At 43.8% G+C, this 12837-nt stretch overlaps 1 protein-coding gene across 8 annotated transcripts in view; it reads left to right on the top strand.

The window, feature by feature from the left end:
* Positions 1-12837, top strand: part of FAM83H (family with sequence similarity 83 member H) — a 1342513-nt gene that overhangs the window by 248074 nt on the left and 1081602 nt on the right. Inside the window, exon 1 of one of the 8 annotated variants that reach the window (XM_044067457.1) lies at positions 4375-4503. The exons of 5 other annotated variants lie outside the window; for them this stretch is intronic. The gene's annotated coding sequence lies outside the window, so the exon portion shown is untranslated. 2 more of the 8 variants (XM_044067456.1, XM_044067455.1) reach the window with 2 other exon arrangements.

Here is a 12837-nt window from a genome sequence, read left to right as displayed (position 1 = left end):
CAATAGACAAAGGATACAGGTTTCACTTCCACACCTTGCCAAAAAGAGGCGGAATGCCAAACCTTCCACCAAACCAGAAGGCAGAGGCTTTAAGACAAATCAGCAATTTACTTCAGATGAAAGCTATAAAAATGGTACCATCTACAGAACAAGGCCAAGGATTTTACTCCAGATTATTCCTCGTACCGAGAAAAGAAAACCAATGGAGGCCTATTCTCGACCTGTCCGCACTGAACACATATCTCATTGTGCCAAAATTCAAAATGCTGACCCTACAGCAACTTCTTCCCATGTTGGGCAAGGAGTCTTGGCTGGTGACTCTAGATCTCAAGGAGGCATACCTGCACGTCCCTATCCGACCAGATTGCAGAAGACACCTCAGATTTCTTGCAGGATCAGAGCATTATCAATTCTCAGCATTGCCCTTTGGCTTATCTACTGCGCCCAGAGTATTCACGAAATGCCTGGCATCAGTAATTGCACATTGCAGACTTCAGGGAATTCAAATTTATCCATACCTGGACGACTGCCTAATTCAAGCGGACAACAAGATAAAATTGTTAAAGGACTTGGCCTATACCATACACCTGCTACAGGCCTTGGGATACACAGTCAACATCCAAAAGTCAAGACTAGTACCATCCCAAAGGATAACCTTTTTGGGTGCGGATCTGGACACAATCACTCAGATGGCTTTTCTCACAGAAGAAAAACAAAAACAACTTCCAGATTACTTCTTGTTTTTAACAAGACAAACTCAGCTTACTGCAGGGAAAGTCCTGCAGGCCCTGGGTTACATGGCATCCTGCATAATCCTGATTCCACATGCCAGGTTGCACATGAGGAAATTACAATGGTACCTAAGGAATGTATGGTCTCTACACAGTCACAGTCTAGAAACCATGATACCCATCATTCCGTGCCTTCAAAAGGAATTCCTGTGGTGGGCTCAGGCCTGCCAGTCCAACAGAGGGTTGCCTTTCAACAAACCAAAAACAAGGCAGACCATCACCACGGACGCCTCAGACCGAGGATGGGGAGCACACATGGAGGACAAACGTATCCAAGGCCTATGGCCTCAAGGACAGCTAAGCATGCACATAAACCTAAAGGAAATGCTGGCAGTAAGGCATGCAATCGAGGCATTCAAACCCTTCCTCCAGCAAGGACATCTATTAAGGACAGACAACACCACGGTCATGTGGTACATAAACAAACAGGGAGGAACACATTCCTACCCTCTATGCCGGATGGCTATGAATCTGTGGAATCTATGCCTGAATCTCAATATCCAGCTGCAGGCCAAATTCGTACCAGGGAAAGAAAACTCACTAGCAGACAGCTTAAGCAGAACTACCACGGATGCACACGAATGGATGCTGCATCCAGACATTTTCAAACTCATAACAAAAAAATGGGGAATGCCAGAGATAGATCTGTTCGCCTCCCCACTCAACCACCAACTGAAGAAATTCTGCTCAAGGATATACCACCCACAAGCCTGGAAGGTGGACTCTCTCTCTTTTAGCTGGAATGCCCTAACAGTATATGCCTTTCCACCTTCTCCCATTGATGTACAAGGTTCTACTGAAGATCAGGGAAGAACAGCCAAAGGTGATACTAATAGCTCCGAACTGGCCAAGACAACATTGGTACCCACTACTGAGAAGCATGTCTCGGACAAATTCATGGCCTCTTCCCCTATGGCCTCTTCTTCTAACGCAGAACAATTTCAAAACCCTGCATCCCAACTTGAAAACATTGCAGCTAACTGCCTGGAAAATTCCTTAAAACCCAACCAAACTGATTTATCTCAGAGGGTGAAGGACATTATCCTGGAGGCTCGCAGACCTTCCACAAGAAAGACATACTCAGCTAAATGGAAGAGATTTCTCACTTGGAGCACATCAAGGGGCACGGATGTCACAGTGGCAAACCTAGCACACGTCCTAGAATACTTAGCAGAATTATTCCACAATGGCCTGTCTTACTCCTCCATTAAGATTCATGCTTCAGCAATTTCAGCAGAATACAATATGGATCCACCTATCTTCTCACACCCTCTGCTCAGACAATTTTTGAGGGGGATCAAAAATGTAAAGCCACCAAGAAAGCCCCCCCTACCTGCATGGGATCTCAATTTTGTGCTGGAAAAATTGACACTACCTCCCTTTGAACCAGCAGCATCAGCAGACCTACAGTTTTTATCTTGGAAAACTGCATTCCTTCTGGCAATCACTTCAGCAAGAAGAGTATCCGAGTTACAGGCATTCATGGCAGTGCAGCCTTTTCTTATTTTTCACCAGGATAGAGTGTCACTGAGAACCAATCCTACTTTCATGCCAAAGGTGGTATCCAGGGTATCCTTGAACCAAGCTATACATTTGCCTACATTCTTCCCTAACCCACAGAACAAAGGGGAAAAACTTTTGCACTCCTTGGATATACACAGACAACTACGCTACTATCTGGACAGAACTAAAACCAACAGAAAAACTGATCAGCTTTTTGTAGCATATGCAACTGGGGTGCAAGGAAGAGCAATTTCCAAACAGACAATTTCAAAATGGATAGGAAATTGCATTCGCTTTTGCTACTCCTTTCATGGAAAGACAGTTCCTGAAAATATCAGGCCTCATTCCACAAGGGCCACAGCCACCACTACAGCTTTCCTACGCGGGGTGGCTACCAAGGACATTTTAGAAGCTGCTACTTGGAGCTCTGTGCATACATTTGCCAAGCATTACAATCTACAGATCCCGAGCAGGGTTTGCAACTGCAGTACTGCAGGGGATCTTAACTACACACCATCCTTCTCTTAGTTCCTCCTCCCCCAGATTGGCTATGGTATTCTACCCATATGTTATGACTGCAGATGCATCCTTGAAGGACATAGTACAGTTTTGTACCTACCATAAATGTAGATGTCCGATAGGTATGCATCTGCAGTCAGGATTACCCACCCACCTTCCCCTCTGTGGTACTCCTAGGGTGCTTACCCCTCTTTCAGCTAGCTGGGGGAATCTATTATGGTGTATTTGTTTGTTTATATATGTATATAATTTGATAATGTTTGGAATTTTTCAGCATTTATACAAATTTAGCCTTCCTAGAGGGCACCTGGCATCTGGGGCAAGAAAAACTGAGGAAAATGGCGTCGGCTGATGCCTTTATACCCCAGGAGCTCTGACGTCGGGGAAAGTGCGACATCAGCCGAGGCCAGACCCAGACTTTGGAATCTGGCCGACCGAAGGGCTGCCTGAGGCAGGACAACCCATATGTTATGACTGCAGATGCATACCTATCGGACATCTACATTTATGGTAGGTACAAAACTGTACTTTTCTTTTCTTAAATAATGTCATGGTATAATAGCAATAACCCACTTCTGGGTGTGGGTAATGCTGTATTTACCCACGGTTGGCTTTGTTTGGTCCCTTGGGCTTCACCCTCAGGACCAAACCACGCCAACCGTGGGTAAATCCAGCATTACCCACACCCAGGCGTGGGTTATTGCTATAATATACCGTTGCTGTTAATATTATTTTTATATATGAAACTAGTATGTTCTTCAAAAATGCCATTGTGGTCCAGTCTACCTAACTGTTTTGAAGTAAAGTAAATAACTTATTAATTTTTCTTCAGTGGCACCCCAGATGATCTACTCAGTTATTAATGGATATTATTACGTTACACAGTTACTCAAAGGAAAAAAACATTGATCACAAATGTTTTAAATAGAATTTTTAAAATGATTTATGAAGTTGAAAAGTCAGTTATGCTGGTACTATGGCTTAGATATAAATTCAGGCTGGGGAGGATTTTCGCCTGTGTATTTATGGCAATGGCAGAATATATTTTGAGAGAAGGAGGGAGGCTGTGCAGTTTCATAATATGAAAAGAATCGTAGGCAACCACTCCTTGCAGCTTTCAGAAAGGTGGGGAAGCAAAGGCATTGTGTGTTCCTGCCAGTTTGATATCTGCTGTGCTATTCATTATACTCAACTTGTTAGAGTAAGACAAGAAACCAGTAGTGTTTGGTTGAAGAAAAATGGCATCCAAGTCCAAGCTTGGCTGTCTGCTCAAAATCCTAAGTGCTCCCTCTAGTCTTCTTTTAAAAGTGTGACTCGCAGTCCATGGTTAGTAATGTATAGAAAAAGAATATAACTAGAAATAAGCTCCAAATTTGATCTGCTCATGTTGCAACTGGCTTTGTGCCATCATTTAAATAGTTTCAATTTGCAGTGACAGCATATTTGTAGGCAGTCATAACTTGCCTGATACAAGAAAAAAAAAAAACACCTGGTGGAAAATCACAAAACATCTCATTACAAGAATTCGCACTAAAGGTAGGGCTGCTTCGAAACTAAGAACGTTAGGATTCTGTTTGGCTCCAAATGTTGGGAAGTTTGGACTTAGCCTGTTGTCACACACAAGATTGCATATTGTGGAAAATGCCATTGATGAAATGCACTCTGAATGTTCGGCAAGACTAAATTACAGGTTAGTCAAGCACTCGGAATTTAGAGCATAAGACCTTATGACTGGCTGAATAAAACAGTCAAAGGAGATACTTGTAACAGGTCTAACTTCGTCAAAGGGAATGAATTGCATATTCCTGAAAGCAGCTAAAGTCTGGAGCAAACAAAAAAAATAATTCACCCAACTGGCTCATCTGATTGTTCTTAAAACTGTGAATCAACTCGCCGCATAAGTAAGTAAGTAACGCTGGTTAATCTACTTTGCAGTGTTGTATATGGGAACTGCTTTAACACCTTTCAAGTATGAAAAAGGGCATTAAGAATAATGGTATGATGGAATATAATGATATGAGTCGTATCATTATATTTCCTCTGATTCCATTTTCTTCAACAGAGTAGTTGCCCTGTAACTTAATTTTTGGAGCTCCTCTCCAGAAGTGATGATATTTTTATTTCACATAGCTGGAGGAATTGTTGTAGTGCAAGTGCAGTTTTTGTTTTACCTTTAGCCAACTGGTCAACGAAAGGTGCTTCTGTAGATTAAATGGTTTGGTGAAGGGCAGCCTGCATTCGTGATTCAGGTGATCACTTGTGTGGTAATCACTGTAGCAGCAAACATTTGTGATGATCCCTGTAAAAGGTGAGTGAAGATTAAGGGCGGGAGAGGAGTCAGGATGCATTGAAGTCCTTGCATTGCAGCATTCCCTGAGGTGGGCCCAGGCCTGGAAGTTTCTCAAAGACACATGCCTAGTCATAGTATCTTATTCAGTGCTAGGAAATACCGACAGGAAAAGTTGTGGTGGCCACCCCTGTCAAAATGCTGTGTGATGTGATTAGCTACTTGCCTTCCAGCAGGGCAGATGCCAGCAACTAAGCACTTTGGCAACTGCTTTGACTTCAGCAACAGAGGAAGGTCCATCAAAAAATATCAGTTTTCCATGTTGCTTGCAGTGCTCTGGGTCTGTTTACAGTTGATGAAGGATGTGCACTTTGATGATGGTTCATAGGATTTCTACGTTTTCATTGAGGGCTGACACAACTGTGGGTAACCAGTTTATTTATACTTTAAGACTGATGAGCGAAGTCCATTTTAGGAGATGACCCAAGGGGTTCAAGCCCCAGGCTGATGAAGTGGGTGAGATGGATGGCTGCAGCAAAGCTTGTATGAAAACAAAGCTGTCAATCGATTGGCTACAGGGAAACTTTATTAGCTAGGTTTTCTTGGATGTTCGAGGAAAAATGTAAATGATGAGGTGCTTGAAAGGTGCACTGTCACAGTTGGACTAGGGCTAGATTGAGGATTAACATGGTAACCGTACTACGACACTGTTAGGAAGTGTGGTGGAGAACTTGTGTTGTGGCAGACTGAGGGTCACGTTGCAGACAGCAGTTCACTGAAACTATTTTCAGGCAGTTTGGTTTCCTTTTCTACCTGATTTTCATGTGGAAGCATAATTTTACAGGCTAAACATGATTCAAAGGTTACCCAGAGGTTATGCTTTATATCTAGTAAGCAACACTATAGAGTTTGCAGGGCGGATAACTAGCTTGAAAATGCTAACTTTTCTTGGGGCTGGCCTTTACAGTTTACAGAATCAGAGCTGTGGAGTTTGCACAGTTATAACAAGAAGCTTTCCCTGGGATAGCAGGCAGATTGAACTGTCCATGACAGAAGCATGCATCAGGAAGCAGAAGAGAACATAGCTTTTCATGCATCAGATATGACCGCTGCGACCCAATATAGCTGCTAAGAAGGGACTGGTCACAAAATTATTTTAACTTTGGCTACGGGTTCAAGATTTCACCAATTTTTCATACTTTAACTGTTTGTCACAGAGCTTGGATTATAAAAATTAACATGGGCTTCCCAATGAAATATCAAGTCTCACAATTCCAAGTCTGAAAAAGACCAAAAAATGCATAAGAGCAGCCAATGTTGAACATTGTTCTTCTCTCAACTTTTTTGTAGGATGGCAAACCCCCTGTACCTCCAGTGTGGGGACAACTGCCCACTTCCCAGATTTATCAAGTCTGAGATCATCAGTTTGCCATTTCTCTGAATGTTTCCTTTCTCCAGTCTTGGATTAAGGATGGATTTTCAATCGTTTAGTTTCCACATTCTAGGACTTGGCATTGTGATTCCCAACATTTCAAACTGTTGCCACTAACTTGCAAGAAAGGAAACATTTTTGTTTTTGGTTGGCAGCAGTGTGGGGCTTTAATTATAGTAAGTGTGTCAGTGGATGTGTTAAGTCTTACAACTGCAAAGAGAAGTGTCAGAATGTGTGTGTATACCTTTGAAACTGATAAATGGACACTTGCGTTATCTTAGTGATGTGAAGATTTTTATTGTAATACTAACTATATTTCTAAAATAGTCGGCTGTACTGTATTCATAGCAGGGTTAAAAAACCTGATGTCCTTCATGGATGCATCTGCAGTCATAACAACTGGGTTGTCCTGTCGTCAGGCAGCCCTTCAGTCGGCCGGATTCCAAAGTCCGGGTCCGGCTTCGGCTGATGTCGCACTCCACCCGACGTCATCTCTGTTGGTCTTCGGGTATAAAAGCATCAGCCGACGCCATTTTCCTCAGTCTTTCTTGCCGCGTGGCGCCCGAAGCAGAAGCTGTTCGCAAGTGCCGGCCGGTCGGATCCAGAGATTACTTCTACCGAATACTACTTCGAAGACTTCTAAAGCTAAGTACCCCGTTGGGGACTCTTTCTTGCCTCAGCCGATGTCAGAAAAAGTTAACAATTGTTTAACCTGTGGGAAACAAATACCTCATAAAGATTTCCACTCTTACTGTCTGCCTTGTTTAGGCCCAGCCCACGACGTAAAAAACCTGTTTGAGAGAGGGGATGTTAGGGTTGTTTTGTTATGTGCATACTGCTCAAATGTCCAGATGTTCGCCTCATATTTTTGGTCTGTTTATGGTTTTCTGACAAATTGCTGAGGACTGAAGCCATTAAATAGTTTCAGACTTTATATAGGTTCATAGGTGTTTTATAGGTGTTTACTAGGCTAATGACCACAAGGGCCTTTTTAAGCCTAGTAATGCATCCCAAATATCTGACGAGTTCTGATGCCCTTGATAAGTTTAAGCAGAGGTTTGGGAGATGAACCACTTGCAGGTTACCTGTGTCCATTAGAGACATAGGTGCCAAACCAGGGATGAATTTCCAGTTTCCCATCCAGTTGTCCAAGTTGCACTTGAATTTGGTTAGGGAGGAACTCTGCTTCACTTGGATGGGGGAGCCTGTTCCATAATTGTGGTAGTCTCTGGGATACATACCTCTCTGTCCAGCAGGACCTATTTATATCACAGGCAAGGTTTAAGTCTTTAGAATGGGTAGTTCTGGTACTGTTGTTTTGTGGATATGCAAGAGGTCCATCAGAGTAGGATATGACGATGCCCTATATGGCAGGCATAGATCTCCCCTCAAAAGTCTGTAGGAGACAGAATACAGGGATAGGGCCTTGAAGTGTTCTGCATAAGACATTTTACTTACGCCCTGTGCTGTTTTAATGAGTAACCTCTGTGGACATTCCAGTTGCTGGATATGCCTGGTAGGTACATATCAAAAAGGGGCGTTGTACTCCATGATGGGTCTGATGAATGCCGAATACAGTGGAACAATGACTTTCTTGGACTTGGATACCATACCCTTGTTTATATGTTGTGCAATATAGAACAATTTCCTCAAAATTGTAGACATGTGATGGTCAAAGGCTAGGTTACTATCTGTGTCCCTAAGTCCCTAACTACTGGGTCAACTCTAAGGGGTGTGTTGTCTATATGATAGATACCAGGGATAGATGACTTTCCAAAGGATACTGTTATGCATTTCTTGGCATTTTGTTTTGGTCCATGGCTGTGACACCAGTTTGTCTGCGTCGGCCCCATCCTTCAGAAAATGCATGCCAGCATAAAGACTTTTGTTCTAGCAACTTTCTAAATTTATAAGTGCAATATTTAAAATCTGTCCGTACTTTTGGGCTATATCCAGATTTCTTGCAATCAGACATTGAGTGGTATGCAATATGTGGAGTATAAACTTGCATCTGATCTGTTATATAACTGCTGTAAAGTAAAAAAAAAAAAAAAACTTGCAAACTAAATTAGAGGATTGAAGATCTGTGGATGTTCATAGTGTTTCACTGCTGCAGTCATTACTCTTGCGATGTCCTTCATGGATGCATCTGCAGTCATAACAAGTGGGTTGTCCTGTCGTCAGGCAGCCCTGCAGTCGGCCGGATTCCAAAGTCCGGGTCCGGCTTCGGCTGATGTCGCACTCCACCCGACGTCATCTCTGTTGGTCTTCGGGTATAAAAGCATCAGCCGACGCCATCTTCCTCAGTCTTTCTTGCGCGTGGCCGAAGCAGAAGCTGTTCGCAAGTGCCGGTCGGTCGGATCCAGAGATTACTTCTACCGAATACTACTTGAAGACTTCTAAAGCTAAGTACCCGTTGGGGACTCTTTCTTGCCTCAGCCGATGTCAGAAAAAGTTAACAATTGTTTAACCTGTGGGAAACAAATACCTCATAAAGATTTCCACTCTTACTGTCTGCCTTGTTTAGGCCCAGCCCACGACGTAGCAGCCTGTTCGGCCTGTGCCTCCTTCAACCGACGAGCGGCTTGGCGTCGGTCGGAGTTTGCAGAACAGTTTTTCGGTACTGATTTTGCGTACATTATGCCGTCGGATCCTCCGACTACCCAATCTTCCAAAAAACGCAAAGATAAAGACCGACACTCGCGGTCCGTGGTTTCGGCCGAAACCACGGTAAAGCAAACCGCGAGTGTCTCGGTTTCGGCCGAAACCGAGAAAACTGATCAAAGTACAGCTGAACCTATTCTTACAACTGAGGCCCCTGCTACAACTCTTGAATCGACCTCAGAAATTTTACCCACTACGGCGGTTGACTTATCAGACACCATCCCTTGGATGTCTCTACCCCAGCACGTGGTGCTGCTAGGCCTCCAGCAGCCATGTCCATTAAGGCCTTCGCCAGGGCTAAAGCAGCCAAGACTACTAAATCAGTGCCTGTTAAACCCCCACATCCAGGCCCTCTTCTAGTTCTCAAATGCTTTCTTTGGCAGAAGATTTAATTTCTTTAATTAGAGGATCTCAATCTCACCCAGACAGGGCCTCTCAGCCCCAGAGAAGAGACCTAGGGCAGAGCCCCTGAGCCAGTGTCTTCTGATGATTCTGCTGATGAATCAGACATTACTGACCAGCCAGAGGCTCCTTCTCCAATTTTGAAGATTCTGATGCTGAAGAATCCATTCCAGCTGCTTCCCACCAGAAGAATTCTCCTTTGGGGAAACCTTGCATGCCATGCGAGAACAGTTCCAATGGCAGCAACAGGATTTTTCAGACTCCAGAAAAGACTTAGGACCTTTCTGCACCTCCCACAGCACAGGCCCTTAGCTATACCTCCTGTTCTCTCTGTGGTGGATGATGCTTTCAATGATGTTTGCTCCGCTCCAGATTCTTTACCCCAGCCCCTGCCAAACCAGACAGATTTTACAGGGTGCCAGATACTCATCACCACCTTTACAAGGCCCCACTTGCAGACCCAGAAACTATATCCCAGGGTCCCAAGGCAGTAGCCGACCACAGCTAAAAACCCTATTCCTTCTGAAAGGGAAGCAAGGTCATTAGACAGATGGGGTAAAAGGTCTACACTTCAGCTACTCTCTCAGCTAGAGCTTTAAACTGTCAGTTTCACATGATACAATACCAAGAGTTTATGCTTGATCAGTTAACTAAAAACTAACCACTGATGAATCTCTTGATAAGAAATATGTATTAGAGATGGTAAATAACATACAACAGGTTAGCAACCATTCCTTAAAATGTGGCTATGATGCACTGGAGGCTTCATTTAGATCAGCCATGACAGGCACAGTGATAAGAAGGCATGCATGGCTAAAGGAACAAGCTTTACCGGATCATGTTAAAGCTAAGTTGCTAGATGCTCCTATGGACAAGACAAGTTTGTTTGGTACACCTGCCCAGCAGGTTATGAAGAAAATGGAAGAAAAGGCAAAATCTGTTCAAACTGTTAAAGATTTCTTGCAGGTTCAACCCCCAAGGTTTAGCAGGAACTGGCCTGCCAAAAATTGGTCCTTAACTGACTCCACAAAATTTCAAAGGGGCAGGAATAGACGTTCCAGAGGCAGAAACCAATCTAGAGGAGGTGCCTACAGAGGACGACAGTGGCAAGGTAACAACAGAGGCACAGACGCAGCCACTGCCACTACATCAGCACAACCACAGTGACTTAATCCTAACTCCGCCTACCAGGGAACAAATAGCAGCTCCTCTAGGCGGAAAGTTAACCTTATTTTCAAAGAACTGGCACTACATAACAAAAGACAAGTGGATTTTACAAACCATAGATCAAGGTTACCGGTTTCACTTCCACACTTTACCAGTCAAAAGAGGAATGCCAAATCTACCTCCAAATCAAAAACAGAGGCTCTACGCCAGATAATGGAGTTAGCAAACATGAGAGCTGTGGAAAGAGTGCCAACAGCAGAACAAGGAAAGGAGTTCTATTCCAGACTATTCCTAGTTCCAAGAAAGGAAAAAAGTTCGAGACCAATTCTCGACCTGTCCACCTTAAATACATACATCATTGTCCCAAAATTCAAAATGCTGACCCTACAGCAACTTCTTCCCATGCTGGGCAAGGAGTCTTGGCTGGTAACTCTAGATCTCAAGGAGGCATACCTGCACGTCCCCATTCGACCAATCTGCGGAAGATACCTCAGATTTCTTGCAGGATCAGAGCACTATCAATTCTCAGCATTGCCCTTTGGCTTAGCTACTGCCCAGAGTATTCACAAAATGCCTGGCATCAGTAATCGCCATTGCAGACTACAGGGAATTCAGATTTACCCATACCTGGACGACTGCCTACTACAAGGGACAACAAAAGCAAGCTGACAACAGATTTACAAAGGGTCATTTACTTGCTACAAGGACTGGGATACACAGTCAATTTACAAAAGTCAAGGCCGATACCATCCCAAACAAGGACATTCTTGGGCGGAATTGGACACAGTACAACAAATGGCATTCCTGACTACAGAAAAACAAAAGAACTCCTCTTTACTTCTTGGCACTAACAAAACTGAACGAGTTAACAGCAAGAAAATTTCTGCAGGCCTTGGGCTTCATGGCATCATGCATAATCTTGGTCCCATTTGCCAGACTACATATGAGGAAACTACAGTGGTACCTAAAGAATTTATGGTCCCAACACAGACACAGTCTAGAAACAGAAATCCCACTAATTCCATGCTTAAAACAGGAGTTCCTATGGTGGGCTCAGGCATGCCAGTCAAACCCAGGCCTACCCTTTCGCAGATGTCAACCAAGCCAGACCATCACAACAGGCGCTTCAGACCTAGGATGGTGGGCCCACATGCTGGACAAATGCGTGCAAGGATTGTGGACACAGGATCAACTTCACCTGCACATCAATCTAAAAGAAATGCTGGCAGTAAAACTGGCAATCCAAAAGTTCAAACCATTCCTCAAAGAGGGCCAGTTGATAAGGACAGACAACACCACAGTCATGTGGTACATCAACAAACAGGGAGGCACTCATTCATACCCCTATGCAGAATGACCTTGGAGCTGTGGACCCTGGCACTCAGCTACAACATTCAGTTACAGGCAATGTTTGTACCGGGAAAGACAATACTCTAGCAGACATATTAAGCAGAACCACTTGGATGCCCACGAATGGAAGCTGCACCCGGACATCTTCAAGACCATCTCAAAGAAATGGGGAATGCCACAGATAGACCTATTCGCATCACCTCTCAATCACCAGCTCAAAAATTCTGCACAAGGACATTCCACCCACTAGCATGGAAAGTGGACTCACTCTCCTTCAACTGGAAAGGCCTAACAGCATATGCATTCCCACCTCTTCCTTTGATACACAAGGTACTACTAAAAATCAAGGAAGAACGTCCAAGGATAATCCTGATAGCCCCAAACTGGCCAAGACAACACTGGTACCCACTACTGAAGAGCATGTCTCGAACAATATGTGGCCAATACCCTGATGCCTTTGATGTTAACTCAGAACAACTACAGCATCATACATCCAAACCTAAAACGCTGCAACTGACTGCATGGAACATCACATAGCAGCAGCTAATCCAGAACTTTCCCAAAGAGTTAAAGACATTATTCTTGAAGCACGCAGACCTTCAACAAGAAGGAACTATGCTGGAAAATGGAAAAGGTTTGTCATTTGGAGTACCGAAGAGGAAAAGATGTGTCAAACATAGATATGCCTAACATTCTGGAGTATCTGGCGAACTTCTTCATTC

This window comes from Protopterus annectens, chromosome 3.part1 (genome assembly GCF_019279795.1).
Source record: "Protopterus annectens isolate FY-2018-M chromosome 3.part1, PAN1.0, whole genome shotgun sequence".
In the NCBI taxonomy this organism is placed as follows: Eukaryota; Metazoa; Chordata; order Ceratodontiformes; family Protopteridae; genus Protopterus; species Protopterus annectens.
The sequence above is the reverse complement of the archived record's forward strand: the minus strand, read 5'-3'. Positions and strand labels throughout refer to the sequence as shown.